Below are 13248 nucleotides of genomic sequence, written 5' to 3'. Positions count from 1 at the left end.
ATGTCAAACCCAGAGCTGTTGGACATGCTACACTTTAAGAAATCCCAATCACTCAGAGCCACACGCTCCAGGGATCTAAACCTTGTCATCTTAATAAACAAAACATGCTGGAGGGATAGGTTCCTGACCCAGAGACTCCCCAGACTCTGGAATAGATTGCCCATACATGTCAAGCAGAGTGCCTCTCTGGCCCTCTTCAAAAGGAACCTTGATGATTGGATGGGAGAAAGGAAATTCACCCCGGGGATCATGTCAGTTGCCCTGCTAGACAGGGGTCCAGGGAAGTAAATAGTGTGGGAAGAAATAGCCAGGGAATTGTTATGGCTAGGCTTGTATAGGCCCTAGGGCTGATAGCCTAGTACCAACCTATGAACCTTCATTTTGGTTACTTTTTGAGGTAAAAAGCATTAACTTAGTCTTCTTGGGTTGAGTAGGTGGTTTGATTCTTTCAGCCAGGTTTTTACTGAGAAGAGAGAGATTTCTGGGTAATGTTTGGGAACTTACTTATTCTTAAGGGTGCAAATATTAATGATGAGTCGTCTGCACACTGAATTAAACTAGCATGGTGAGTTGAGGTGTGGAGGTTATAAATAAATATATTAAATAGAAGCGGACCCAGGATAGAGCCCTGAGGGACACCTGCAGTAACTGGTTGAAAGGAGTAGTAGGTTTGTTGCCATTTAACGGCTTGCTGCCTTCTAGATAGGTAAGTAACCATGGCAAACAGTTTAGTGAAAGTCCTATTAAGGAGAGCTGAATGAGAAGTTGTTGGTGCGAGACAGTATCAAATGCTTTTGACAAGTCTAACAACATGGTGGACACAGGCAGACTATTGTTTCTATATTGGTTTATCACACTGGTAAAAAAATACCAAACAAAAAATGCAGCTGCTCAGAAAAAAAGGAGTATTAAGTTTTATGCAATTAATAAGCACTTTCATCTATCAATACAACACAGGACTTCATCCCATAAAAAGCATCATCACCAAACAATCTTTTACAGATACTAAATACTGCCATCTAGTGGCCAAATTTCCTAATTACATTACAAAATTACCATAAAAATGTAACTCTACACCATGTATGTTGAGTCTTTCAGCTTTTCCCGGTTAGGGGTCGCCACAGCGGAACACCGGTCCACTAATGATTGGTAGTTGATTTTTACGTGGCGGGTTACCAGCCCTGACGCACAACATTCAACTAAGGTACACCCATTCACGCATGCCTCCACGCAGAAGACGCGCTAGCTGAGAATTGAACCGGACAGCGTCTGACTGTGAGGCGACAACGCTACCGCAGCACCACCACCGTGGGCTCTATACAATGACTGGCCATTAATATTCAAAAACGAGCACACTGATTTGGTCAGCCCAACCAGCGTACCCGTTGTAAATCCGAGAATATACCAACGGAAAAAGGTCCGTTTACCCGGACTTTTTCCATTAGTATATCTCGTCATTTTTTTACTTTTCTTTCTTTTGTTTTTAAGAAAAAGATAAAAAGGAAGACCTCAAACGAACAAGGTAGACGGCACAGATAAAAACAACAGGAATATCAGGTACATTCTACAAAGCTAAGAAAAGTACAGTTTTGTACCTACCATAAATGTAGATGTTCGAAGATCCACATTGCTGCAGTCCTAACACTTGGGTAGTCCGCTGTCCCAGTCGGCCCGAATACCAAAGTATAAGGCTGACGTCGGTCAAGGCGCATTTGTCTGACATCAGGACGTCAGGGTACAAATGCGTATGACCGACGTCATATCCTCAGTCTTTTCTTGCCCCAGATGTCAGAAGACCCTAAAGAAAAAGGTCCAAACCCCTAGGCAACAGCTAAACAATCAACCAGCCTAACACCAAGAGTATGTACAATATATACAATATATACAAAAAACACAATATACCTCAGATGTATAACCCATCCCAGACAACCGCCTCAAACTACAGAGGGGAAGGAGGGAGGGTAAATTGGACTGCAGCAATGTGGATCTTCGAACATCTACATTTATGGTAGGTACAAAACTGTACTATGTTCTTCATCCCACATTGCTGCAGTCCTAACACTTGGGTAGAATCCCAAAGCAGAGGTAAGGGAGGATGGCTAAACTATAATGAAGCAGGAGCCGTCAAAATGCCCTGCAACACAGCAGTGGCAAAACCAGCCCTGGATTTAGAATAGAGAGGAAGGTGGTAATGTTTGGAGAAAGTATGCACTGAACTCCAAGTAGCTGCCTCCAAAATGTCCTTAGTTGCCACCCCCCTTAGAAATGCTGTTGAAGTGGCAGTAGCCCTAGTGGAATGAGGCCTAATCCTAGCTGGAATCTCCTTGCCATGATGGGAATAACAGAATGTAATGCAAAACCCAATCCACTTAGATATAGTTTGTTTTGACACAGGCTTACCCTGAGAACTCAAAGCAAAAAAAACAAACAACTGCTGAGACTGCCTGAAATCCCTAGTCCTGCTTAAATAATAACGCAACTGCCTGTGTACATCTAAAGTGTGCAAAATCTTTTCCCCCCTATTTTGGGGATCTGCATAAAAAGTAGGCAAATGAATAGTTTGGTTTAAGGTACACTAGAAACCACCTTAGGCATAAAGGAAGGATTAGTACGTAATGATACCCTATCCTTATGGAAAATCAAAAAAGGCTCAACCGCCATAAGGGCCTGCAATTCAGAAACCCTTCTTGCAGAAGTAATGGCCAACAAAAAAGCAGTCTTCCATGACAAGTATTTCAATTCAGCAGTAGCCGCAGGCTCAAAAGGTTGTAGAGTAAGTTTCTCCAACACAAAATTGAGGACCCAAGCAGGAGTAGGAGCTCTACGTGGGGGTCTTATATTCTTTGCCCCTCTAAGAAATTGCTTGAACAAAGGATGAGAAAATAATGGTGGGTCACAATCATAGTGAGCTGAAATTGCTGCAGCATGAATCTTAATGGAGGAGAAAGACAAACCTTTGTCCAATAACTCAGTAAGATATTGAAGAGCCACACTCAAATTAGGCTCTGAAACATCCAAATCCTTTGCTGCACTCCAAAATAAAAATCTCTTCCATTTTTCTGCATACACCTTACGTGTACTAGGCCTTCTGGCTTCCATAATCACATTCAAAACTTGTTGAGGAAGCTGAGACCTGCTGTGGTTCAAAACAGAATATGCCAGGCTGTTAGATGAAGAGAGTGAAGCTTGACATTGAGTAGATGACCGTCCCTCTGAGACAAAAGGTGTGGAATTAAAGGCAAAGGCCATGGAGGCTTCCTGACCAGATTCCTCAGTAATGGGTACCAGTGTTGCCGAGGCCAATCTGGAGCTATCAAAATCATCCTTGGCTTGTCTTGTCTGACCTTTAGGAGTACCTTTGGGAGGAGAGGCAGAGGTGGAAAGGCATACACATGAAGATTTTCCCAACTGAACGAAGAGCATCCACTTTCCAAGCTGTGTGATGAAACCTTTTCGTGCAAAACTTTGGCAGCTGCTGGTTTAGTGGAGAAGCGAACAGATCTATGTCTGGAGTTCCCCATGACACTGTCAATTGTCGAAATACATGAAGATCCAGTTTCCACTCGTGGGGATCCATGATTTGCCTGCTTAACACATCTGCTAAGGAGTTCTGTGCTCCTGGCAGAAACCTTGCCTGAAGAGTAAGCTGCAAGCTGAGCGCAGTCTCCCACAAAATCATTGCTTGCCTGCATAGAGGATAAGAATGTGTTCCCCCTTGCTTGTTGAAATACCACATGACAGTTGTGTTGTCTGTTAGAATCAACACCTGCCCTGGGAGAAGTAACTCCTTGAAAGCCATCAATGCAAACTGGACTGCTAACATCTCCTTCATGTTGATATGTAGATGCTGTAGTCTGGCAGGCCACTTGTCTTGTATCCACTTTCCATTCAGATGAGCTCCCCAAGCTATGTCTGAGGCATCTGTCGTCAGAATTTGACTCGCCTCTGGCCGGGTCACAGAGAGTCCCTTGTTTAGGTGACATTCCTGAGCCCACCACAAAAATTCCTTTTGAATGCATTATTTGAATAACAGTGTCCAGATCCTGGCAGTGCTGTGTCCATACATTTTTGAGATACCATTGTAGCTTCCTCATATGCAGTTTGGCATTGGGAAGTACTAGAATACAAGATGCCATGAACCCTAATGCTTGAAGGACTGTCCTTGCAGTCAGCACGGACTGATGAGATAGTTGATGGAAGTAAAGGGATAGACTCTTTTGTTTGTCCGGGGTTAAAAAGGCCATCTGGGCTGCTGTATTCAGTCTCACACCCAGAAAGCACATGTCTTGAGAGGGTACTAGACTGGACTTTATTTCGTTCACAGAATACCCTAGGCATCTTAGCACTGCTATCACATATTCCAGATGCTGAAGAAGCTCGTCCTTTTCTTGAGCCAGAATCAGGCAGTCGTCCAAGTAAGGATAGATTTGTATTCCTTTCAGCCTGAAAAAAGCCACAACTGGAGCCAGAACTTTTGTGAATACTCTGGGCGCAGTAGATAAGCCAAAGGGCAATGCAGAGAACTGATAATGTGAATTTCCAGCTCGAAACGCAGATACTTCCTGCAACTGAGTCTGATAGGCACATGAAGGTAAGCCTCCTTGAGATCTAAAGTTACCATCCAGTGATCTTTGCCCAGCAGAGGTAAAAGCTGTTGTAACGTCAACATTTTGAACTTGGGAATGTCCAAATAAGTGTTGAGGATAGACAAATCCAAAATTGGTCTCCACGTGTTCCCCTTTTGTGGTACTAGGAACAGGCGAGAATAAAATCCTAGGCCCCTTTCTGGCACAGGAACCGGCTGAATGGCCCCTATCTGGAGCAACAGAGAAATTTGCTTGTGAGCCTCTTTTCTTTGTATAGGAGGAATGTCTGGCATGCCTTTGAAAGGAGGCAAGGTATGGAAATAAAACCTGTAACCGTGGTGAACGATATCCAATACCCATCTGTCTTGGGTAATAACACTCCAATTTTCTTTGAAAAGTGCCAGCCTTCCTCCCAAAGGTGCTGCCAGAGCCGAAGGCTCTGGCAGCTGAAAAGGCAAGTCATTGGGTCTGCTTACGAAAGGACTGACCCCTGCCCTCACCAGAAGACTGGGCAGGCGAACTGCCTGTTCTAGGCCTAAAAGAACCTTGAGCTCTGCCCCTACCACGTCTAGATCTACCCCTAGACTGAGAATCATAAGAAGGATAAGTCCACCCCTTAGTAGGCCAATTTCTACTAAACTTTGGAGGCTGGACCTGCAAAAAATCTTTAACAGTCTGCATAGACTTAGCCTTATCCTCCATTTTCTTTAAAACTGCTTCCACAGGCACCAAATAACACATCAGATTGTAAAGGAGCATCTAAAATCCTTGTCTTTACATGTTCAGCTAAATTCTGATCCCTCAGCCAGGCGTGCCTGCGAAGAACAGAACCAGTGGCTGCCACCCTCGAAGAGGCCTGTACAGCATCAAAACCACATTGCAAGGAATGCTTACCCACCTGTTCAGAAACATGAACCAAATCCTGCAACTCTTTACACTCAATACCTTCCGCCAGAGCATCTACCTTAGACTTCAATTGTGAAAGGAGATAATTTTGGTATTTCAACATGTGAAACTGGCAATTCAAAGCCCTCATGGCTAAAGTGGAAGAAGTATACACCTTTTTACCCCATCTATCCAAAGCCCTTGCCTCTTTATCAGAAGGAACAGGATTTTTAACAACAGAAGCCCTAACACCTTTAGGGCCCTGAGAAACAGCTTCTGGGTCTGCCCTAGGACTCTTAAAAAGATACTTATGAGCTTCAGGTACCCTATAATACCTGTCCGGTTTAACAGGGGCAGGAGGCAAAGAATCAGGGTTCAGGGAAGCCTCTGCAAAAACATCCTCTACCACATCCAGAACAGGAGGTATAGCTAAAGGCCTATGCTGGGAAGAAACAAAATTCCCTAAGCCTTTTCCTAGAATCAGAGAAATCTTGACCTTCCCATTTAAAATGCTCCCTCATGGAATGAAGAGTCTCTGAAAAAGAAAAATCCTCAGGAGGAGAAGCCGAAGGTGTAGAGTCATCTACATCAGAATCAGAATAAGGAGGATACTCCTGCAAGTCTTCAGCCGAAGACTCAGAAGCCTCCGAACACTGCTCAAAACTCTCAAGCTCAGGTTCCACCCTAGGCCTCTTATCAGGGGGGGGTAAAGAACCTCTAATCATAGTAATCAAATCTTCTGCCATTTTAAGCATATGTTTCTTAGGCAGAGACCCTGAAGAACTAGGGGAGACCCCCACTGAAGTTAACCCTGGCCGGCTTCTGGAAGGAGCCTTGGAAACAGAAGGGGAGGGCCTAACCACTTTAGGAAGGGAGGGGAGAACAGCTACCTGAGAAGCCCCTTCAGCCTGGCCTACCTCCTGAGAGGACACATCTTGCAACAGTAAAGTCTCTCCCTGAGAATCCAAAGGAACTTCTGGCAGAACCACCGGCTCCACTGAGCCCACTAAAGAACCGACGTCCGGGACAGACGGTTCTTCAACCCTAGGCTTCGCTGCTTTGTCTTTGCGCTTTTTAGATGAAGCGGGCGTCGGAGCATCCGACAGCATGTTGTAATTACAACGCTTCCCAAAAACTAACCTGGCACAATCTAATCTTCTCTTAATAGTGCGTTTGTTAAATCTAGCACAAGAGCGACAGCCAACAACGTCGTGCTCAGGCCCTAAGCAAGGTATACACAAAGTATGGTAATCTCTATGAGGTATCTGTTTCCCACAAGAAATACAGTTATTCACTTTTTCTGACATCCGGTTAAATACTGAGGCAAGAAAAAAACCAAAATATTCCCCAACGGGGTACTTAGCCAACTTTGATTCGGTCTGAAACTCCGACTTCAGAAAATTTCAGAACGCCAACCTGCACTCGCAATACTGCTTCTGCATCGGACCATGCGGCAAAAAAGACAGAGGATATGACGTCGGTCATGCGCATTTGTACCCTGACGTCCTGATGTCAGACAAATGCGCCTTGACCGACGTCAGCCTTATACTTTGGTATTCGGGCCGACTGGGACAGCGGACTACCCAAGTGTTAGGGCTGCAGCAATGTGGGATGAAGAACATCTTACCTGATTATCCTTTTATTTTGTCTGTCCCGGCACTCCAGAACGTTAAAAGTCTCCAGGGTTCTTTTTTTCTTTCCAATAAAAAAAAAAATAAAAAACAAAAAAAGCAACGGAGATCTTCCTTTCTCCACTGCTACTTTTACACAGCAACTGATGGACTGCGTAAGCTTGGGAACACAAGTACCACACGCATGCACAGTACATCAGAAAAAGCCCCAGGATACTGGAAAAACACAAAAGGGCACCATGGAGGAATTATACAAAGACAATATTTAAGAAAAGTAAGTATTTTTTCTTAAATAATGTCACTGTATAATAGCAATAACCAATTCCGTGGTGTGGTATATTGAAATGTACCCATGGTTGGCTTTATTTAATCACTTGGGCTTTGCCCTCATGATTAAACCACACCAACCATGGGTAAATCTTCAATATACCACACTGACGTCATTGGTTATTGCTTAAGTGTATGAATCACTTACAAAACCTCAATAAAAAACAAAAACATTTTTTTTAAAAGTCAATGTTCATGCTAACCCCATGTAAATAATAAAAATTTATATTTAAAAAATTGCACCTAAATTCTGAAATCCTGAACCTTTTATTGGTCAGACTAGCGAAAGAAATTCTATCATTAATCCCTGGGGGTCAGTCGCATTAAACAAAATCTGTCAATGAAGTTCATGTCTCTCGATGTTGGTTTGCCAATCCCCACTGCTCTTGAATGGTGGTACCTTCTCCAGTATAAAAAAACAGAAACTTTTTAAAATCCACATTTACATTTGAATGTTTCTACAGTGCACTGTTTTTGTCTTTATCATGTCTTCGTATTGGTAAATTCTTAATTTATGTGCTTTGGTGGGCTTTCCAACTTAAAATGCTTTACAGGAACTACACCATGCTAAATAAACCACCCCATACCATGTTACAATTGTATTTGCTGTTGGGGTGAATACTTCTTGGGTAGTCTGCCATTATGATAATGGAGCCGTCACAGAATTTGCATTGGCTGCAGGCTCCACACTTAAATCCGCCTTTTACAGCCATGTTGTTTTCCCATTTCATAAAAGGTAATGTCTCAAATTAATCCCATTCTTAAAAATTATAGTGGGGTTCTGTCAAATTTAACATCCAACCCCTGTGCTTTGATGTACCTATCCCAGTTACATGATAAGTTCTTAACTTGCTTACTTGTACCACTTAAATGACACACACTCTCTGGAAAACCTATTGGTGGTCTCACCAATTCCCACAATGTTACCACCACCATCAACAGGTTTACACACTAAACGTCCAAACCCATACTTGTAACACGGGTTTGTAATGTCCATGCCTTCCTTTACCACTTCATCCATCAATTTCTCAATAAACTGGGTAATTCCCATCTCTTGGTTAATTTTTCTACCTCACTGGCAAATATGAAATCATCGGATACCAAGAAGGACAATCCTACAAACTGTGTCTTTACTACATTTTTCTTCTACCAAACAGGGTGGTAACTACTGAAATGTAAGAAACTATTAGAGTAAGTCCCTTTTCTAAAAATAGTACAGACAAAACAACCATATTTGACATCCTTAGTAATTTTGGTGTCCAAAAAAATCAATAGATTTCTCACTGCACAAGCCTTTGAAAACCAAAAAGGTTTTCATGTTTTTCAGATACTGTAGGAATTCTTTAATTGCTGAAGGACTACCAAACCATATGATAAAAGTGTTGTCCAAAAATCTCATCTAACACTCAATGTACCTAATGTATATGAAGGGAAATGCAACATTTCTCTCCCACCACAACATGACACAGGCAAAAATAAGGGTCCAGATGCTCCCATAGCAACCCCTAATTTGTTTGAAGTACTCTGCTTCAAAATAAACAAAATTGTTTGTCAAGACCACATACATAGCCTCCACCACCATCTCAATCATATGTGTGGTTAAATCTGAACCACATACTAAAGCATCTCGAAAACACTGCAAAACTTCTTGGTGTGGAATAACTAAGAACAAATGCTTTACGTCAAGTGTAACACAAATGGTTTCACTGTTGAAAGAACTTCATGTAATCCATCCAGAAAATGCCATGCATCTTTGATGACATACCTTGTGTCATCAAAAAAAGTTTTCAAAGCATAGTCAATAGATTTAGCTAATGGTTCTGTCTTTGAACCTTGTGCCAACACAATGGATCGGAGAGGTGGCGTTATGACTGACTTTTGTATTTCCCAAAAAGTTTGGAATTACTGTTAAATTTGACAGAACCCTACTATAATCAAGGGTAGCACTGTCTATCACAATTCATAACCAAATCTTCCAACCAATAGTTGGTCCGGCAGTACACCATATTAATCTCATTTATGTGGACATTACAAAAGAATTTACCATCATACAAATATTATAACATTTTCTGAGAATAAAGATAACAATCCATCACTACCACCCCCCTGCCCTTGTCAGGTTTCATAATTCTAATGGATCAGTTAGCAATCAAGTATTTGATAAACTTAGTTTCTTCTTCAGTCAAATTATAAAAACCACCTGCATTACTTAAAGTCCTCATCTTTTTCTCACATGCAGCTTCAAAGGAGACTAAACTTGGATTGGTAGGTGGAGAAAATAAACTAGATCTCTGCAACTTACACTCCAATCTTCTACCCGTGTTTTCATTATTAAAAAACAATGCCAGATTTAATTTGCGTATATATAATTTTAGATCCAAAATCCCATCAACAATGTGAAATTTCCTAGCAGGAACAAACATCACCAAATATAGGTGTGATGTTCCGATGACTGTAAATAAATATATTGAAGCCCCTTTAAGTTATGTATAGTGCCTTGATTAATGGGGGCGATATCTTACCTTTTACATTGTCTCCAATGACCTATTTGCCCCTTCACATTATACCTTCTCATAATAGAGCAACGGAAATTCAACAAAGTTAACCAACAATCCAAACTGCAGAAAAAAGTACAGTTGTGTACCTACCATAAATGTAGATGTTCGAGTGTATTCACTGTTGCAGCCATTACAATTGGGTTATCCTGCTGGCAGGCTACCCGCAGTCGGCCTGAGTTACAAAGTCTAGGTCTGGCGTCAGTTGCTGTCGCCTCCTCCCTGACGTCAGTGCACCAGGGGTATAACAGATGCAGCCGATGCCATTTTCTTCAGTTTTTCTTGCCCCAGATGTCAGGTGCCCCTAAAATGATAGGCTCACTAATGCCAAAAAGCATACATAACCAAAAAACAACTTTTCCTTTATCTACAAGCAAATACATCACATAGGTTGTATAGAATAGAGAAGTACAGATAGGTCCCAGCAAGGAAAAGGGGGATGGAGGGAGGGTAACCTGGACTGCAACAGTGAATACACTCAAACATCTACATTTATGGTAGGTACACAACTGTACTATGTTCATCGTGTTTCACTGTTGCAGTCATTACAATTGGGTTGAATCCCAAAGCTATGGTTGGGAGGCTGGTGCTAAATAAGATTAGGAGAGGCTATCAGGCCCTGCAGAACTGCAGTGGCAAAGCCTGCCCTGGATTTGGAATAGAGAGGTAAGTGATAGTGCTTTGTAAAAGTATGCACTGAACTCCAAGTTGCAGCCTCTAAGATGTCTTTGGTTGGTACTCCTCTGAGGAAGGCTGCTGAAGTCTCTGCTGCTCTGGTGGAATGTGGCCTAATGCCCTTAGGCACTGATTTGCCATGCTGTGAGTAGCAGAAACGAATGCAGCGGCCTATCCACTTTGAAATAGTCTGCTTTGAGATAGGCTTTCCTTGTGATCCTGCAGCATATGCTACTAGAAGTTGTTCAGTCTTTCTGAAAGCTTTGGTTCTGTCCAAGTAGAAGCGTAGCTGTCTGTGAATGTCCAAAGAATGCAGAAGTCTTGCTCCCTTATTCTGTGGGTTTGGGTAAAAAGTTGGCAAGTGAATTGTTTGGTTAAGTGCCACACTGGTCACAACCTTAGGCATAAATGTAGGGTTTGTCCTCAGAGAAACCCTGTCAGGATGGAAAATGATAAAAGGCTCCACTGCCATGAGTGCCTGTAACTCTGAGACTCGTCTAGCTGAGGTTATTGCTAGGAGCAGAGCTGTTTTCCAGGATAAGAATTTTATATCAGCTGCAGAGGCTGTCTCAAAGGGAAGCAGTGTAAGATTTTCCAAGACATAGTTGAGGTCCCATGTAGGTACTGGCGCTCTCCTTGGGGGTCTTAAGTTTTTGGTCCCTCCGAGGTACTGCCTTAGTAATGGATGAGAAAAAATAGGTGGTTCTGCATTGTAATGAGCTGAAATGGCAGAGGCATGAATTTTAATGGATGCAAAGGAAAGGCCTTTATCCAGCATCTCAGTTAAGTATTGCAAAATCTGAGGAATATTTGGAACAATCGCGTCAATACCTTGTGCCTGGTTCCAAGAACAGAATCTCTTCCATTTTTCTGCATAAGATTTTCTGGTGCTAGGCCTCCTGGCCTCCAAAATAACTTCCATAACTGCTTTAGAAAGTGGTGTGTTTTGAATGGCTACATTATCCACCATGCTGCCAGGTTTAGGGTCCTGAGTTGGCTGTGCAGTATCTGACTGTTTTGTTGAGTCAATAAGTGAGGAATTTGAGGTAGTGTCCAAGCTGGGCATTGGGACACACTCTTTAGGATTGGGTACCAGTGCTGGCGGGGCCAGTCTGGGGCAATCAGAATCATTTTTGGCTTCTCTTGTCTGACCTTGAGGAGTACCTTGGGGAGGAGAGGCAGAGGAGGAAAGGCATATACTGTTAGGTTTTTCCAGCTGAAAGATAGAGCATCCACTTTCCATGCTTGCCTGTGATAAGTCCTTGTGCAGAATCTTTGTAGTTGGCAATTGTGAGGAGAGGCAAATAGGTCTATGTCTGGGCATCCCCAGTTCCTTGTTATCATGCTGAAGACTTGTGGATCCAATTTCCACTCGTGGGGATCCATTACGTTTCTGCTTAGTTCGTCTGCCACAGTATTTATCCTTCCTGGCAGGAATTGTGCTTGCAGATATACTTGGCAAGTCAATGCTGTGTCCCACAAGTTCATGGCTAGTCTGCAGAGGGGGTAGGAATGTGTACCCCCTTGCTTGTTTATGTATCACATGACTGTGGTATTGTCCATCTTTATCAGTAGTTGTCCTGGATGAAGTAGATTCTTGAAGGCTGTCAGGGCATTTTGAACTGCTAGCATCTCTTTTTGACTGATATGTAGATGCATTTGACTTGCGGACCATGTGCCCTAAATACATCTTCCTGCCATATGGGCCCCACCAGGCATAATCCAATGCATCTGTTGTCAATGTCTGCCTGGCTGTGGGTAAGGTGAATGGCTGTCCCGTGTTGTGGTGACAGGCTTTTGCCCACCATCGAAACTCCTGTTACAGGCAGGGAATGAGGGTAATTATTGTTTCCAGGCTGTGGCAATGTTGAGTCCAAACACTTTTTAGATACCATTGAAGTTTCCTCATATGCAGTCTTGCATGTGGAATTAGCAGAATGCAGGATGCCAGGAAGACCAAAGCCTGCAGAATTTTTCTTGCAGATAACTGGGTCTTTGTTGCCAACATTTTGAAATAAGTAGTCAGTTGTCTGTGTTTGTCTGGCGTGAGATAAGCCATCTGGGCAGTTGTATTTAAGCTTGCACCCAGGAATGTTATCTCTTGAGAGGGTACGAGTTTTGATTTCTTTTCGTTTACTGTGTACCCTAGGCCTGCTAGCAATGTTTTTACAAATGCCAGACGCTGCAGTAGAGTGTCCTTGTTCTCTGCTTGAATAAGGCAGTCGTCCAAGTAAGGATATATTTGAATACCTCTGTCTGCAAAAAGCAATTACTGGTGCCAGGCACTTTGTGAAGACCCTGGGCGCAGTAGATAAGCCAAAGGGCAGTGCGGAGAATTGATAATGCATTGAGCCAGCTATAAATCTGAGGTATCTTCTGCATGATTATCTGACTGAGACATGCAGGTATGCCTCTTTTAGGTCTAAAGTCACAAGCCAAGCCTTCTTGCCCAGCATGGACAGAAGCTGCTGCAGAGTTAACATTTTGAATTTTGGAATGTCCAGGAATGTGTTCAGGATAGACAGGTCCAGTATTGGTCACCAGGTTTTGTTCTTTCTGGGCACCAAGAATAGCCTTGAGTAAAATCCT

At 42.7% G+C, this 13248-nt stretch overlaps 1 protein-coding gene across 3 annotated transcripts in view; it reads right to left on the bottom strand.

Annotated features, from left to right (window-relative positions):
* Nucleotides 1–13248, bottom strand: part of INTS1 (integrator complex subunit 1) — a 2399836-nt gene that overhangs the window by 1382890 nt on the left and 1003698 nt on the right. The gene's annotated exons all lie outside the window — the stretch shown is intronic.

This window comes from Protopterus annectens, chromosome 12.part0 (genome assembly GCF_019279795.1).
Source record: "Protopterus annectens isolate FY-2018-M chromosome 12.part0, PAN1.0, whole genome shotgun sequence".
Taxonomy (NCBI): Eukaryota; Metazoa; Chordata; order Ceratodontiformes; family Protopteridae; genus Protopterus; species Protopterus annectens.
This window is presented reverse-complemented; position numbering and strand designations above follow the sequence as displayed.